We start from the raw sequence: 18,141 nt of genomic DNA, 5'->3' as shown, positions 1-18,141 counted from the left end.
TGCCTACAACTTTTCTCAACAATTAGACTGGGGAGAGTAGACACGTAGGCATTCACGCTGCACATGCGTTCAATTAAAGAAAATCCAAAATGGCGGCCGGCATACGAGCGAGACAGATAGGTAATACTGAGTCTCATTTGGTTCTCTTTGTCGTTGACAGATCATTAAGCTGAACATATTACTAACCAGCTGCGATATCTATAATCTCACTTTTGACGTTTTAATTGAAAAATGTCAGTTTTTCCGTTGAGAAGAAATCTTCTATAGACGACCCTCTTTCTGTCCTAGTAACAGAAAGACATTCCTTCCTCTTTACTGTCAAGTTTTTCTTTCTGAAAAAACAGTGCCCACATATTTGTGCGTTTAATTTCAGAATCCTTGAAGCGGATGCTTAACTTAAATCAGCCGATAACGAAATCAACTGCTGTCGAACCCGTCTGGAAGGTATCAATTAAACGCATTAAATGACCCTACTACTGTGGGCGCTCCAATAAGCCTGCGAGGAAGTTATCGTTTCTCTTGGCTTCTTGTCGGGGGTTTAGAGAGGGAGGCGTATCAGAAAGGTGCTTTCTAGTGTGGGAGGGGATGCTCAGCATCATTTTCAGCCAATTTAGTACTGAAGTATTATCTAGCCCAAAGAATGACAGTAACTTAAAACTACAAAGTTTCTTTTCTTCTCAGGTGGGAATGAGGGGGGGAGGAGTAAGGAGAGAGGAGGAAAAAGGAGAGAGATGAAGGGGCTTCTTGGAGAGAGAGGCCCCATAGAGGGGAGGGGCAATATTCAAAATGGACAGGTATAGAAACTCTTTTTCCGATAATTTTGTTCTGAAGCAGTTCCTAGCCCTTAAAAAAATGATAAGAAAGGAACAAAGTCTTGTTGTATTAGGGAGGAGACATAAGGAGGGGGAGGGAAGAATAGAGAGAAAAGAGGGAGCCTGGGAGAGAGGGGTCTATTGGAAACCGTCCCATGTAAGGTAAGAAAAGAAAACATATTTCTTTGGCAAAGGTAATCACTTAGTTATTTTGAACCTGATTTGGAGATGCAGGCAGACATGAATTATTATTATTGTTATTATTATTATTTTTTTTTTTTATGCAGGTCCTTGTATTTGACAGATATGGTCAGGATATCATATCTCCTCTTTTAAATGTAGAAGAGTTACATGAAATGGGCATAACATTGCATCTGTGAGTTGAAATCCAATCATTTTAGTTATTTACCTTGTTGACTAAGATGCTGTTTAGGGACAACTTGCAAGATAAAATTTTTGCTTCAAATGTGCTTCATTAATTATTATACACAATAGTTGAAGCCATTGCTCTTCAAGGTTACTTTTGAGGGGCAATAGCTGATGACCCTCGCCTTTTGTTGTAAGGGGAGGTTACCAAATTCCTTCAGTTTTGTTTATTTTTTTTTTTATTCAAGATGTGGTTGAGAATTGAGTGGAGATTGAATGTAAAACTTAAAACCTATTGCCTCTGCTTTTCAAAAAGAATTGTCTGCGAAATAAAATATTAAGTCTTTCTCTTAACTTTTTGAAGTGAAGTGAATACTTTATTAATGTGTCAAGAGATTTAGCTACCAAGCTAATTGGGGACACTCCTATCTACAATATTTTTAAACGATATTCATATAAATATATACAATAGACTATAAAATCGGAGGAGAGAAACAGACAATGATACACAGCAAAATGTATCAATCACATGCATATAAAATTTAGTTAATAAGAAGCTATTATGTAATACAGGCATTGCATTTGCATGACCCATCTAAAAGGTTTGTAATATCAATTCTCCTGATGGCTTTCTTGAAGGCTTGAAGACTATTTTTACTTTGAATATCTTGACTTATTTTCCTTCCCATAAATAGGAGCCTAGATATTTAACACTATGTTTCCCATACTTCACTGTCCTGAATCTGGGAATGGGGAATTCTCCACATCTTAGATTATAGTGTTTATCTTGCTTAAAGAAAATTTCACAAATGGGCTCAGGTGCCAAGGAGTTTTGGACCTTATACATCAGTATCAAAATGTCTTCAAGACGCCTAAATTGGAAATTGGCCACTGTAACGAGTTAAAAAGCTGACATTTCTAGCATTAGCCCTTCGTCAGAGTGAATGATAAGTTTGAGTAATCTCATTTCCTCATTGTTGGATAATGAGCAGATATTGTAGGGAGGGATTTTATGGTAATCACTTCTGGGAGTTAAAGGGTTAAGTTCTGACCAGCTTTATGTAACACTACCCTGCTCAGTTTGATGTTGTAAGTTCTTTATTTCTATTTATAGTCTTCTACATTCTGACAGAGATGCTATCCCAGAAGTTCCTGCTATTTATTTTGTTTTCCCTAGTGAGGAAAATGTGAAGAAAATATGCCAGGTTTGAAACATTTTTAGTATTTAAATAAAGTATGTCTTTCTACAGTTTTTCATATTTCTTTCATGACTAAAGGTGAATAAAGAATAAAGCTGTAGTTTATTTTTAAGGCAATTGTAGATCCTCCTTGACATTCATAAGGAAACATGAGGAAAATGAGAAGGTAATAAAAGTAAATTCTGCTCACAAACCAAGTGGCCCATCAGGCCGACCCTAAACTCTTGTTTCCATAGCAGAAAGTGACTAGGAGATTTCTACTCCCACCCTGGATGGGATGCTAGTCCGTCACATGGTTATCTCCCAGCATTAAATTTTCCAGTACCCATTTAAACACCTGAGTGAAGAGAGGCACTGTGAGGGTAAAGTGTCTTGCCAAAGAACACAATGCAATCTCCCTGGCCAGGGCTTGAACCAGGATCACTCGATGTGGAGCTGAGCGTACTAACCACGATGCTGCTGTGCCTTGTGCTGAAAATGAGTTTCTTAAAACTTTTTTCCACACAATTCTCCAACATAATCTATGTGAATGTGGTTATTTATTCCTTCTCCTGATTACGCTGGTATTAGTATCCATCAAAGGTCATTCTGTTTATTTTGTCACTTTTTTAGGATTGCAGAAACCAACTTTGAGTCGTATTACTTGAATTTCATTTCTGCGATATCAAGACATCGTTTAGAAGATCTTGCCACAGCAGCTCTACAGTCAAATAGTGTCACTCAAATCACTAAGGTACATGGAGCTGCAATTTGCAATTTGTTGAATTGCTTCTTAGGTTCTAGAAATGCTCAGTTTTGTCATTTTTTTAGTCAGACATACACAAACTTAAAAGTTGGCAGAGGTTTTGCAAACCTGCCCTGAATTACATGTTTAAGGGCTCTTGAGCAGTGTCCATCAGGGAGAAACAGAAAGAGTGATTAAAAATGACTAGGATAGTGTAATCTGAAGCCAAATGTTTAGGTCATGGAAAATAGAAAGGAGACCTGCAAAAGGTTTTCAAAAGTTAATGATTTTTGTGAGTTTGAAAGGGAACAAACCTCGATTAGATTAGTATTTGTCTATTACTTCTTAATGGAGAGAATAAGTACAGATATCAGATTACTGATAAATTCTGAAATCTTGTTTACATTTTGGTTTTTTTTTCTTTGATAGATGTTTGATCAGTACTTAAATTTTATTTCTTTGGAAGATGAAATGTTTACAGTGAGAAATCAAGACAGAGATTCAATATCATACTATGATAAGAACATTCTAGTTGAAAGTCTGCCAGAAGTGGTGTCTAAGAACTTACAACCTGTTTATAGAAAGGTGGTGGAAAGGTACACATAATTATCAGGATTTTTGTTTTCCCTTTGATATCTAAGAGTGAGCAGCACCTGATTTCTCCTACATTAAGGTCAAAATAACAATTGAAATGATCATCAACTGGAGAATCTTTTGATTGTTTCACAAATTGTCTTTCTCAGCACCTTAGAAAATGTATGGAGACGAGTATGGAGAACATTCATACTGATGTCTTTATTTTGCAGCACTTAACAGACTAGATGCGAAAGATTCAGACATTGAAATGCTAAGAGATGTTTTAGTGGACAGTCTCTTTAGTGTATTGGTGTCTTTAGGTAAGTTCACTTTCATAAAGAGAAGAAAGTGTTCATACTTCAAACCTTCCATGATCTCTATTGAGTTTCAAATTGAAATGTTATGGAATATGCTTATTACACTTTTCTGTGGGAAAGGCGTAAATTAAAGTTTCTGCAGTTGTCTTTATCCAGGAAAGGACAATATACATTTAGTTTCTTTATTTCTTCAGGGACTGTCCCAATAATTAGATGTGCAAAGGGCAATGCTGCTGAAATGGTAGCAGAGGTAATCAGTAGCTTGATATCATTTTTCTTTTCATTTGCCTTCTCAAACAAAACAAATAGTTTTGGAAATCCTTGAATTTTCACTCCCCTCCGAAAAAGGTACTCCTCCAACTGGCCATAATTTCAAACAAGCATCCCCACTCTGCCCCCCCTTGAATTAGGGCCTTTTGTTGTTCCCCTGTTTTCAAGGAGGTGCACTGGGATTTTGAGTAGTGGTCTTGTTTAATCAATCTCATTTGGCCTTGCAAATTAATACTGTTCTCATCCAGTTTTTCATTCAGTTTGGAAAGTTCACGGCAGGTGCCAATTGTACTGCTTTTAAATCTGAAGGGCCTGATTATTTAACCAAAGTTTAGCTTTTGTTTGACAAAACTGCGTCCTTTGTTGTTTTAAAAGTAAAATAAAGGCTTTAGTCACTTGTGGGACTTATTTTACAATGTTATGACTCTTTTATAGGGACTGGATAAAAAGTTGAGAGAAAACCTGAGAGATTCTAGAAACAGTCTGTTTACAACAGATATTCCATCTGGCCAGTTCAGGTTTGTGGAGATGTACACAGCATCAATGGTACGATTTTAAAAGTTGGGACACCTGTGGCCATAGGCCTTGCAACACATCACGTGAACTCAGTCTGGTTTGAATTTTACAAGGATCACTATGGGATTGATTAAATGAGTTGCATTGACTTGATTTTGTAAGCTGCACTCACAAAGCAGTTTTTTTTTATGAGGACAATCTGTGGTGGTCAAGACCAACATATCTTTGCAACATCAGTTTTCAGCGACCAGTGCTAGTAATTTTGGATCGTAACATGGATCTTTGTACCCCTTTACATCACACCTGGACATACCAAGCTCTTGTGCATGATGTCCTCGTAAGTGAGGGAGAAAACTTTATTTGTAGAGGATAGCACTAAATAGCTAGAAGCCCTCAGAACACCCACTCATCCCACCCTAGGGGAGGACATCCATCACACAGCAATGTCGTGCGTGGGAAATTAACTTTTCCTGCCCCTAACCCTGCAGGAGATGGGTCCTATGGTTTATTTGTCCTTATCTGAGAAGACAAGAATATCTATTCATTTCTTGATATTATAGAAAGGTTGCAAATTCTCCTCAGTTATTTTAAAACCATGAGAGTGTTGGTGCAGTCGGGGCTTCAACCCTCGACCTTCCACTCAACAGTCCAGCGCTCTACCAATTGAGCTAACCAGGAGGTGGTTACAGTATTATTCAGCTCTGAACTCTCCTTTACACTCAAGATTGACTAGAAGCGAATTTCTCCTTACAATATCACCCCTGAATCACACATTACTTAAACAGTAACAGTAATAATGGAAGTGATTACCAACTAAAGAAACTCTTTATTATTAAACAAATTCAATTCTCCTTGTCAGCACCTTAGGAAATGTGTAGAGAACAGTAGCTCAATGGATAGAGGGCTGGACTGTTGTGTGGGAGGTAGAGGGTTCAAGCCCCAGCAGGAAGTGATCACCAACTAAAGGAGCTCTTTATTATTAAACAAATTCTCCTCGTCAGCACCTTAGGAAATGTGTAGAGAACAGTAGCTGAATGGAAAGAGGGCTGGACTGTTGTGCGGGAGGTAGAGGGTTCGAACCCCAGCAGGACCAACACTCAGGGTCTTAAAATAATTGAGAAAAATTTGCTACCTTTCTATAACATCAAGAAATGGTTAGATAATCTAGTCTTCTCAGATAGGGATGAATAAATGGAGGTCCTGTTTCCTGCAGGGTTGGGTTAGGAGACATTCATTTCCCAGACAGGAGATTACTGCATGATGGATGTCCTCCCCTGGGGTGGGATGGGTGGGATATTGGGTGCACTTAATTTGGACCCTTGCTCTGTTGTGTGACCCTCACCACACTCTGGTGAAAGTGATTGAATAAATAAATAAATACTGATGTTTGGGTGCAAAGTTTTAATGCCATCATTTGTAATGATAAATAATTGGTGAGCTATGATGTCATCAGTAGCTTGTTTATTTTATAATTTCTCCAGGATTTATATCTGAACTGAGTTGTTGTCAAAGAGTCAGCAACGTCAAACACTGCAGAACCTGTAGATCCTCACCACAGACATCCCAAACAAATGAAAGTTAAATCATATGACCTCAGTGCCACAGATAAGTTCTGGGGTTTGCATAAAGGAAGGTGAGTCAGACATGTGCCATCTATGTATCATTTTTGAACCTTCTAACTTCCAGACATGATTAGAACATTGCTAGCAGAACCACGCAATGAAATTCAATATTTGTAAGTGCACTCAAAATCCCGATAGTGCACGCTGACAGCATCAGCAAATCGCTTCGCCAGAAATTTTTTTTTCGCACGAGCGGCTGATTGTTAGCACGGGAAAAATAATATATTTCGCGACAATAATGGATACAAACAGAAACTCGGCCTACTAGTCCGAAAACGAAGACATTGTTTCGACCTTTTCCCTTGGGCTAGAGTTCTTAAATGAGGAAGAAAAAGAGAAAAACAAAGGAAAAGGAGACTCGGCATCAGCTCCGTCACGATTCACTTTAACTGATATTGTTGTCCATTTTTCCCGTCGAATTTGATGCACAATTCTACCGGCTATGTTCTAAAACAATTGGTTCATGCTTTCAGCTGTGCACTATCGAGTTATGGAGTATGTGGGAAGTTTGGAGAGCACTCAAGAAGCTAGAGTTGCCCTCGGCTATCGCCTTGGGCAACTCTTACGCTTTTTTCATGCTCTCCAAACTTCCCGCATGCTCCATAACTCGATAGTGCACGCTAAAGCATGAACCAATTGTTAATTAATATCTAACTTCTCCCTTTATTATCCATAATTATACTCATACACTATTCAGGAAAAAGGTAATGAGAATACTTAAAGTTATCAGGTTGAAGTTGTTATCTTAATCTAACACCAAAATCTTGTAACAAATTTCCAAGGAAATGTCCAGCAGCTAAAGGGAGAATTACCAATCAGATAATGGGAGTTAGAGGGTTTTAAAACATCTTTCTTATTTCCCCTTTACTACTTTCAGGTGCTTTTGTTGAATCAGGTGAATATTTTAGTTGTGAAATGAGCACCAAAGAATTTCAAGCACTATCATCCATAACTGAAATTAAAGCAGCTAATCACTAAGTTTTTTTTTTCAGCAAGCAGGCCATGTTTTAAATCATGTAGTAATTTTTTTCTTTTCAAATTGTGAGCCCTTGTTCAAGTAAATTTCAAAGATTCAATGCCATAACCTGCAATTTATGCTGATATATGTTCTTCTATTTGGGTGTGTTTTTGTAGTCCTCTCCCAACAATGGCAGCGTCAATTTAGAAAGAACTTGATGAATACAGAGCTTCTGAAGAGGAAGTAAAGAGACTAAAAAATGTCATGGTAGGACATAGAGTTTGTATATCAAAAGATGATTTGTGCTTCTATGAGACTGTACTTGAAATATAATGTCAGGTGAAGTCAGCAACAGAGCCAAATGGCTCATCTGTCAGGAGCTCATTGTGGGAAGGTAACCCACCACAAGTTATCCAACCCCCCCTTCTGCCCCCCTCCCGCCCGCCGCAACATTTTGTCAGGCTTCCTTGAAAATTCACTGATGCCCATTTAGTACAAACTCTATGGTAGGCCATAAAGTTTGTATATCAAGAGATAATTTGTGCTCCTATGAGACTGTGCTTGAGAGGTAATGTTAGGTGGAGTCAGCAAAAGAGCCAAATGGCTCATCTGTCAGGAGCTCATCATGGTTTTCATAGCATGAAGTGACCAAGGAGTATTGCTACTTCCCCCCTGTTTGGGAAGATAACCCACCACAGGTTACCCAATCCCCTCTTCCCCCCCCCCCTTCCCCCCCCTGCCCCCCCCTTTCCACCGCAACATTTTGTCAGGCTTCCCTGAAAATTCACTGATGCCTATTTATACCCCAGGGCACTGTGGGTGTAAATGCAAGGACCAAACCAGCTCTTAAAACTTCAAGTGGGAATTTAGTGCACTAACCTATCACTGGTCAAGACACCTGAAAGTCATCTCGCCCTAAGTCATGTCACTCAAAACCAGAGTTATGTCACTCGAAACTTTCAGTCATGTCACCCAAAATCCTGAGTCTTAATTGTTACACAAAAGAAGCAATCACTTGAAAGATTAGACTTCCCTTGCTAACTTGAAGCTACTACTAACTGTTAGGCCACTGTGTCTCACACATGTAAGCAAGGAAGAAATTCATTGGTGTCCTTCTCAGTGTTGAATTGGTGTTGATTACAAGTTCTGAATAACTGATCGCTTATAGGACTATGACAATCAGCTGTTTGTGAATTGTAATATATTGTTTCATTTCTCTTGCTTTCTTAGGGAATTGAGGAGGGAAATGAGGAGGCAATTGGTGAATTTATGGCTGATAGTACAGCTAAACTTACCTCTGCTCTTAGGTAAAGTCATTTCTCTCTAATTTCGACAAGAAGCAAGTTGTGTCTATAAGTATTTCTTTTTGCAAGTGTAAATCTTCCCTCTTCGATGTTAAAAGGAACTCACATGAGAAGATTTACCCCACTGTATCATTTCTTCAAAGAATTAAGATGACACTACTGCATAATTATGTTCTTGTCACATTTTACAGTTCACTTCCAGAATTGCTTGAGAAATAGAGAATTATAGACATGGACACAACTATTACCACAGCGCTTTTGGAACACATCAAGGAGAGAACCAGTTCCAAAGGGGCAAATAACAACGTGATCATTTGCATCACTTGATTTCACTTTCTCACTTATTAAATTGTTTGAAAATATTGAATTTTTCCTCAACAAGTTATAATTGTAGTTTTTTTCCTTTTTTTTTTTTTAATCCAGAATGGTTGATATATACTTCGAGACGGAAAAGAAAGTAATGAGTAAAGCTGCATTGGTAAGTCAGAAAAATGTCTCAAAAGTTTTGCATGAAAAATATACGGAAAATAAGTGAAACAGGCTGGATAACCCCAGTATGGTAGAAAGGGTTCCAATATGTTTAGAACCAGCTTGAGTGTCTAAGGTGAGCTCATTGCCAAACAAGATTGTCTTTCTGATTGCATCTACTGCCCTTTGAAAAATTAGTATCTACTATTTCAGGACAAATTAATCCTGGAAATCATTCAGGATCCTGAGGGTTAGTTATAGAATTTTTACATGTGGAATTGTATGGTAGGGAGGTGATAATGAAAGTTTGTAGGATACAGTGAAGTTCTATTTTTTCCATAACTCGAATCCTTGTATCATTGATTTTTTCCACTATATTTTCAGCCGAAACTTCTCAGGATAAACTTTGGTTATTTATAATCTACTATGTTTCTGGACCAACCATGCCACTGGTGAGTAAACATCAAGTGTTCATCGACAGATAATCGAGGATAAGATCAGTGTTACTTCATTGTCACAGTGTGCTAGTCATTGACTAAGAAAATTCACAAAAACCTTTCAAACCATCAGATGCTTAGCTGAAACATCACGATTTGTTACTCACCTTTTTTGTGCTATGGGCAGTTGTATTTATCTTACTTTGAGCTGTTAAAGATTTTTTCGACTTTCTGCTGACTCAAAGCTTTATTCCGCTTTAAAAATCACCCTGAACATTCTGTTTAACGTTACTTTGTTGTTTGTCATTCTCAGTTTTCTAATATCCAAGTTGGTTTAAAATTGGGTTTTACTTTTTCTATTTCGGGTTTACTCTAAAATCCAAACTTGGTAAAAATGTAACATTTTCAATTTCGATCTAGAAGGTGGAGTCTTTTTTTATTAACTAAACTGGAAAACGAGAGAAAACTTTGATTGGTAAAGGGATTATCCAAATAATTATAATTATATTTAATTTGGATTTTTGCGAATCCAGATATGGATTCAGCTCATCACACGATAAACATAACTTTGTCAACTCAGTAATCCTGGTTTGCATTACCAGACAACAAACTTGGAATTGCACTATCACAGTATCAACCAAAACTGGAAAAACTAAGAGAAACCCATCACTAGAAAATTGCCTAGGTGCAAGTTTTTTTTAAATAAATCTGAGTTATGGATAATGACATATCCAGTGTGATGAATGATCAGAATCAAATTTAGCTGTAGGGCTTTGTGTGATAGCCAACTTCAGTAACTGTAAAAAGCACATTCACCACAAAACTTTCAACAGATCAGTCATCACATCCATGATGCTTCAAAAAACAGCACACATCTTGTCCTTCCCTTCTTAAGAAGTTTCAGTTTACATTTAGTGCCAGTCAGATTAAGTTGCTTGACTAGCTAAACATACTACTGATGATTGACCACCTTGTCTATCCAGACCAAGGTGATGAAGTCAATTGATGCAGTTGCCATTGCCTTGTCGGGAAAAATCAATCATGGATGCATCAAGGATGTACTGGTAAGTGTTCTTTTACAGACAAGTGTACCGGGATAACACAAGTAACCACATTTTTTTTTTGGTTTAGACCTCGAAGAGATCCTCTTTTTTGTGAAGAGGTATGAAGACATTCCTTTAAACAACATCTCTCACAGTTAACAAATTATCCTCCATTTACCTCATCACAACTTTAATTGCCAGAATTTTGATTTCCCTATTTACATATTAATCAACTCTAAAAAATATAGTTTGTTCCTGTAATTTGATATTTGTAAAATCAAAGAGTGTTACAAACCATTTTTTTTGTTAACAATACTTGGAGTTTTCAAGGAAAAGAATGACAAGTTCTTTTTCTTTTCATAGAGATTTCCCCTTGATGCCAAGTATCCAAAATATTTTTCCATTGAGTAGTATCAATTTTCTTGAGAGAAAAAGAGCAGAGTGTTAACATGAAAGGTGTTTCTTTTCCACAGCAAGCTGCACGTTCAGAATTATTGAATCAAAGCTGTTTTCACTGAGGCCAATCATAAGTTGACCCTCTAACTCTCATTAGTGAACAAGACTGAATTTCTTCACGCAATTTCAATACAATATCAACCCAACCCCAGCCCAGCCATGAGAATGAAGAAAACTGTCATTTAAGGGAATGTTATTTGATCCAATGCCAAATTCTCTGAGCTAACATCATAAGAATTTTATGGAAGACAGTCAGGAGAATTACCCCTTTAACTCCCAAGCTACTACACATTTCCTTGTAAATTGGTAATGAGAATTTGGTGTTAGATCAAGATAACAACTTCTACCTGATAAGTTTGAGTATTGTCATTACCTGTTTGCTGGATAATATATGGATTTTATAGGGAGAAGTTACAGGTTCATCACTTCTGTGAGTTAAAGGGTTACTGATGAAATCAAGAGAGCAAAAGGGTAAAAACAGTCATCTCATGAAAAGAGACACCTCTGTCCTGAGCAGGGCTTCTACCAATATTCACTGAATTTCTGCACAAAACCTCATTCAAACCCATCCACAAAAATTCTCAGTTTGTTTAAAAAAAGGAAGTGGTGCCAGAAATTATTTTGGTTTTGTAGAGGGCAAAATTTTATTTTGCAAGCGTGTGTATCATACACAATTTTTTTCCAAGAATCGACAACCTAACAATTGTATGAAGACAGAAGGCAAAAATTCAGTGAATGTTTTGATAGAGTTTCATCGAAAAATCTGTAGTTATACTTGCAATCATAAATTTGAAAACAAGGAAAATCAGCACTTAGTCTATTTTGGTACATGTAAGTAACTTTGCAATTTTAATACAGTAATAAATAATAATGGGAATTTATCCCCAAAATAACTTGTTTGAAAGTACAATTAAAAAAAAATGACACCAAATTACATTTACAACTGAGTTGAAAAGTTTCCTTGTGCAATAAGATCACTGCTTTCCAGAATTTCCTTTGGAGAAATGACTGGAGGTAGCAGATTTTTTACCTCCGTTATCTTTCTCCTGACTAACATTGGCGTGTTTGTACTTGAATTCTAAAGAATCATGCATTTCTACCATTTTATGAGTGATTAAAGTGTGGTAATTGTAACAGCAGCCTTTTAAGCAATAACATTAGCCACAATTGTGGCTAAATCCCCTCTACTAACTATGCTGCCACTGACAAGTTTTCTGATGAGGATTCAAACTTCAAAAACTGTTGCTCCAGTTGCTGGACAGCTTGTTGGATTTCATTTTCATGATATGTTGTTCTTTCCTAAATAGAAAAGAGAACAATGTCAGTGTCAAGTAACAATCATGACTGATGAATAAAAAGCTATTAACACACACAGTCACACCTGTATCAAGCAGTTACCCACGGGGAAAGGCAGGGTGACGGCTTTTTACAGGTTTCACAGAATATGAGTCCAATGCAATTAATAACAGTTTTTGCCATAATTGTTCTCTTAATTTAAAGGTTATTCAAAAGCTTGCTCAAAAATGCAATGACTCTTTGTATATAAACAGCATCAAAATATGGTGGGGTAGCGTAAAAAATAAAAATAAAAAATAAAAAGAAGAAAGCAGAATTACTGTAGACTGTTATTCATCAGTTGGACCTCTGGGTCAAAACCATAACAATTCACTTGTTTTATGTCCATGCATAATATTTATCCTGACAGTTCTTGAAAGAGAGAGAGTTTTCAATGTGTTGAGAACACTGATTTGAACTCAAAGTACTAAAATTTGTATGAGGAGATAAACATGGAATAAATTTTACCTGAGAAATTATTTTTAGTATTATTTGAGAGGTTCCACTTTAATCGACTATTCTATCCAGGCAGACAACAATAAAAACAGGCCATTGGCATTTAGTCAAGGATGCATGACCACTTTAATTACAGAGGTGAAAATTACAGTAACCGTAAATAAAGAGAAAGAAACATAGAGGTGAAAATTACAGTTACTGTAATTAAAGAGAGACAAACTTGGGATTTTTACAACTGACTGCTTTACTACAGGGTGATTACTTGACATGGTGCCGCTTAGTACAGGTTCAACTATATGCTGATAACCCATTTCAAAACAAAATACCTAGTTGGGCTTACAATGTTTTGTTGTGCTGCACTCATAACTCAACTAAAGAGTAACATTTCAGGAAATAATGGAGATAGCTGTGTCTTCATTAGATAGCTTTAAAGTTGACAAACAATTTTTACTCTTGTCACTGGCAAGTCAGGTAGGCCAAGTGTAGGTTTCAGTTTATTATCTATTTAGCTATCGACAATATTGAAAATGTGTAAGCCTGCATTGCTTGACGGTCGGCAGTATTCCTCTACAAGCATGAAAGGGTCCAAGCAACATGGATGCCATATTGGAATCTTTCAAGATGACATTTAATGTGTTAACAGAGTCAAGAAGCCATGGACTTGTGTCAGTGACAGTAAGGATTTTAGTTTCTTATTTCTTGTATTGTTTTTCGTAATGATGTTTCATCCTAATAAAAAGTGATAGTGATTAGAGGAATGCAGATCTTGTTATGCTAAATTTTGTACTCATCACTATGTTGATTACAAGCCTCGTGTTATTTTGCGTGGTCAAGAACCAAGCAGAGTCCCAGCCAAACAACTTGCACATCTTTTGCACAAAAGCAGAAAAACACGGAGAAAGGTTTCTGAGTAAATTGTCATGAAAAAAATGTCCCTTTGTCATCTACATTGCATTGCTTTGTCAATAAGTGGGATTTTGCTCACAAAGAAGTAAAGTATTGGAAAAGTTATCATTGAAAGTTTAAGAGAAACCTAGCCTCTGGTATTGCTTTACCTAGACCAAGAAATCTACAGTCTAGAAATTTACTTTTTATAATTTTATAAGAGGGCCATGAATGCCAAACTTATTCATTATCCTCCATAGTTGACAAATCCAAGTTCACAAAAAATGTTGCCTGCAGCTTATCCCACGTTTACAAGACTCTAAATCACACAATCATTCACAATAATTTTATCACAAGTAGAGATGTAGAAATAAATCCTCTCTACTCTACAAAGCACAGCTGAATAGTAATGAAATATTATTGTATTCTTCTGGCCCTTATCCTATCAAGTTTACAATAAATGGAATGATTTAGTCTGTTCGTTTTGAGAGAGAAAACTGCTGCTTTTGTTAAGTTCTTATAAAATAAATTGTCCTGGCTTCTAAATACAATTTCTCCTTGTTCCCTGCATAAGTTGCCTTCAAAGACTTCTCAGCAGTGGAAATCCTCTCTCATTAAAAGAATGCACTTCTCAGCGACTTGGTTTTTCACAATTTTTCTGCGGAACATGCCACAATACCCTATCCCCTCTCCCTCCTTCCCCACTTGATGGGTGATGGCAGAAGCTGCTTGACTCCAAGCAGCTTCTGAAAGCTGCCTGACTCATTGTAATCAATTTCTACAACTAATGTATCTCCAAATAATTTCTCATCAAAAAGAAAAGCCCCTTAAAATCATTCAACAGCAAAAAGACAAACTGCAGTGGTACACAAGTCAGAACACTGTAAAGTTTCTAGAAATTTTGCACAAAGGTTTTAATTAATCTGTAACTTTTGTATTAAGTCTTGGTTCAAAAGGGAGATTTGTGTCCACCACTGCTCTGAATGAAATGCAGAAATGAGTTTACAAAGACTGAAATGAGGTCCAAGGAAAAATTAAAAAAATGTACCACCTTCGAGTCCAAGTATGTATATTGATTAAATCTCCAAGCAAAACAGCAGGCGTTTGGACAAGCTCTTATGTTGTAAAAGACCTTTGCTTTCTGTTTTCTGAAGCATCCAACTACATCACTTTTTCAGGCAGCCATGAGATTTTGGTTGGACGTTAAATTTTGTACATGTCAAAGATATTGAACAGTGTGTGAATTTGGACAGATTGAGATAATTATAGACAAAGTCAATCACGATCCCAAAGAGAAAGGCTGATATATGGCTAAGGTAACGGTGTATAGTACCTTAAATAAACTAGCCATTGTTTGTACATAACACCCGCATCTTGTAATGATGACATGGGTTTATGTATCTTCTTAATGGCTGCTTTCATTGAGTATGTATGTACATTGATCTACATGCAATCTGGATATTGGCTTACCTTGCACTTTGTTTAATAAATTTTGAAAACCTGCCACAGCAGAGACACTTCTCGCCACGGATATCCATTGTTTGCGAAAAAAAGAGCCGACATGTCATAATGAATATCAAGAAGTATCTCAGACCTCAAATCATCTTCTTCGTTAAATTCTGGAATTTGTAGAATCTTGGCCAAGAATTTCTTTCTTCCTTTTGCGTCGATAACACAAAAGACATTTAGAAAATCTTTACGTCGTCCCCCCGGACCCGGTAGCCATGTCTACACCTCGCAAGAAGGCATTCGTCCCAGTCAACCACAGGATACCCATACAATGTGTTTGTGTAGCCGATTGTTGCTTTATAGTGAATGTACCAGATTTAACGTTTGTCTCACGTATAGTGATATATTGCTGACTGTGCGTATAAGTGAACGATAAACAAACGCTGAATTACTTTAACTGTGGTGTTTAGTCGTCCTATGTATAACTTTATGTATGTATAACTTTATTTAAACACGAAACATTGAGCAAAAAGATGCTCATTACAAAAATGTACGTGTCTACTAACTTAGGCAGGGGTCGCACTTTGGCCTTATTTTTTTTTTTTATGTCGCGTCAAAAGTTGTCCTACAAATATGTCGCGACATTTACACCACGGGAGTCATGGAGGTCGTACTTGTGCGACATAAATGATATTTGAAACCAGACTGTCAACTCTTAATATTTCACGCGTAAAAAGAGCACCAAATAAAACTTTGTAGACATGAAGCTGGTGCTAGTTTTATTAGCGACATTTCTTCACTCTCTGTTTAATTTGTTCAATGTACAAAACCTTATTGATTTGTATGCACTGTACAACACTCGCCAACGGCAAGTCTTGGCTCTTGCCGCTTTAAATCGACGTTGACGGATGCGAAAAAATGGGAAAATATCTGCGAGCCAAAGGGTGAAAACAAGCCATTCCCATACTGAAAATAATCAGGTGAATAGTGCAAATTTGTAAATTGGTATGGGTTGAAATTCGCAATAGGGACCACATAAAACGTGTGTCGAGAAAACCTGTGACTAAAATATTGAACCGATAGCTAGCTGTGCACACGTGTTGTCTTGCAGAATTGCGAAAATCCAAAGTTTTGCTAGTATCTCAGATTTGATCGACGTTGCGACCGAAGAAAAACAAAAATTGTTATTTTAAGGCGATAAGACGAGATATGGCCTGCCTCGAGGCAGGACATCGGCTTTTCTGATCTTTGGGTCCTTCGCACATAGTTATGTCTGGTTGCGACAAAAGGGTCGCTCGTGTCGCAAGCATGCGATGACAGATTTTGTGTCCAATGTAAACACCAAAAGCGTAAGTGCGACCCTTGCCTTATATAATTACAAGAGCCATAATTGGGAATTGAATTAGGGCTCTTGATGATTAGAAACTTTAATATGATAAATGAATAAATAAGTTGAGAAAATATATATATAAAAAAAAACTAAGAACGAAACATGCTATATGCCCGAAATATACAAGCTAAAATTATTACAGATTAAAGGCCAATAAAATCTATTATTGAAATAACGCAGAAGGCGTGAATCAGGCGCAGAAGGTGCATTTGCAATTAACTTCGGTATCCAAATTTAACTTAGTTCACTGATTTCTAAAGATAGTAATGCTCTTAGCATCCCTGGCATCTTGAGGAAGGCTGTTCCACAACCGACAACCAATATAAGAGAAGGACCGATGCCCAAAACGAGATTTGGGAGCCGGCTGATCCATACGGGATCCACTACCCCTAAGGTTATATCTACACCGTTTGATTTTACATAAGTTGTTGATATAAATTGGTCCTTCATTATGATATCCCTTGAATATGAAAACTAGGGATTGAGACAATCGTCTCTGTTTGATAGATTCGAGATTAAGCTGACTTAATAACTCAGCATACTCAATTAATTTAGGAAATTTAAATATCCTCTAAGTATATAAAAATGTGTACGTTGAATTTTATCAGATAAGGTGCTTGACAGCCCAACAAAAAGAGGAGAACAATAATAAAAATGAGGAAGTATATAAGCCTTATATATTCTCATAGCAGTTTTACTATCGATAAAGTTGCGTATTCTTCTAAGGGCACCAGCTTTGGCATGTATTTTACTAAGGATTCTTAATATGAGTAGTATATGATAATTTATTGTCAATTGTCACACCAAGCAATTTGAGTTCGTCCTTTATTTCTATATTGCTATTGTCCAATGATCCTTTTACCTAAAAAAATGTTATTTTGGAAAGAGTACCCACAGGCGGCCCAAACAAATCCATCCTTTTTATCCCCTCTACTCCTCATACAGTCTTTCTTTTTTTATAAGAGGAGGGCACTTGGGGTTTATTAGAAACTGCAAAACCCTTGAAAAAATCATCCAATACCGCAAAACTGCAAAAAAGAAAGGAAAAAAAAAAACTCCTTCAAAACCGAAAACCGAATGCAAAACCGTCAAGACCGATAAATGTTTACATCCCAGTTATCGGGTAGTCCCTCGTATACCGGGTTCTGAGATATCTAATAATCAACATGTAGATGTAGCAAAAGCGTAAAGTTTATCAAAAGCCCAATTGTCGGATACAGTGGTGACAAGTGGAGCATACAGACGGTTCGAGGCCACTTGGGATCGGTGGAGGCGCATAAGTGCCCCTTAGAACCTAGTTGTATCGAGAGCGGCCAGTCCAATGAGTAACCAGCGGATAAGTGTAGTAAAATATATCGCGTTATCCACCGGATAGAGATTTATCCAGTGGATAGCGTCATCTCTTTGATCTAATTTTAATGTTAATTTTTTTTAGACTTATACTAGATACTAGTTAAATAGATTTTACTTTACTTTACTTTATTATACTTCATATTTTAGTCTCTCCAATTGGTAGAGCGCTTTGGTGCTCGGCTGTAAACGACGTGAGACTTAAATA

General features: G+C 37.0%; 1 long non-coding RNA gene and 1 pseudogene across 2 annotated transcripts; one reads left to right on the top strand and one right to left on the bottom strand.

Annotated features, from left to right (window-relative positions):
* The first annotated feature begins 39 nt into the window (after window positions 1-39).
* Window positions 40-13,613, top strand: LOC148728159 (sec1 family domain-containing protein 1-like; annotated as a pseudogene). Its single transcript, XR_015988990.1, has 18 exons — window positions 40-120; window positions 374-444; window positions 1,100-1,188; window positions 2,293-2,383; window positions 2,990-3,110; window positions 3,531-3,617; window positions 3,907-3,997; window positions 4,189-4,244; window positions 4,700-4,782; window positions 5,018-5,117; window positions 6,262-6,413; window positions 7,537-7,627; window positions 8,591-8,667; window positions 9,088-9,142; window positions 9,346-9,382; window positions 9,517-9,584; window positions 10,553-10,633; window positions 11,086-13,613. The product of XR_015988990.1 is annotated as a sec1 family domain-containing protein 1-like (transcript).
* On the bottom strand, window positions 11,889-17,304 carry LOC148728158 (uncharacterized). Its single transcript, XR_015988995.1, has 2 exons — window positions 15,215-17,304; window positions 11,889-12,367 (listed from the first exon to the last, which is right to left on the bottom strand). It is a non-coding gene; the product is annotated as an uncharacterized LOC148728158 (long non-coding RNA).
* Between the last annotated feature and the right edge of the window lie 837 nt (window positions 17,305-18,141).

The sequence above is a fragment of the Stylophora pistillata genome, chromosome 6 (genome assembly GCF_964205215.1).
Source record: "Stylophora pistillata chromosome 6, jaStyPist1.2, whole genome shotgun sequence".
In the NCBI taxonomy this organism is placed as follows: domain Eukaryota; kingdom Metazoa; phylum Cnidaria; class Anthozoa; order Scleractinia; family Pocilloporidae; genus Stylophora; species Stylophora pistillata.
Note: the sequence above shows the minus strand (reverse complement) of the source record. Positions and strands in the feature narration are given on the sequence as shown.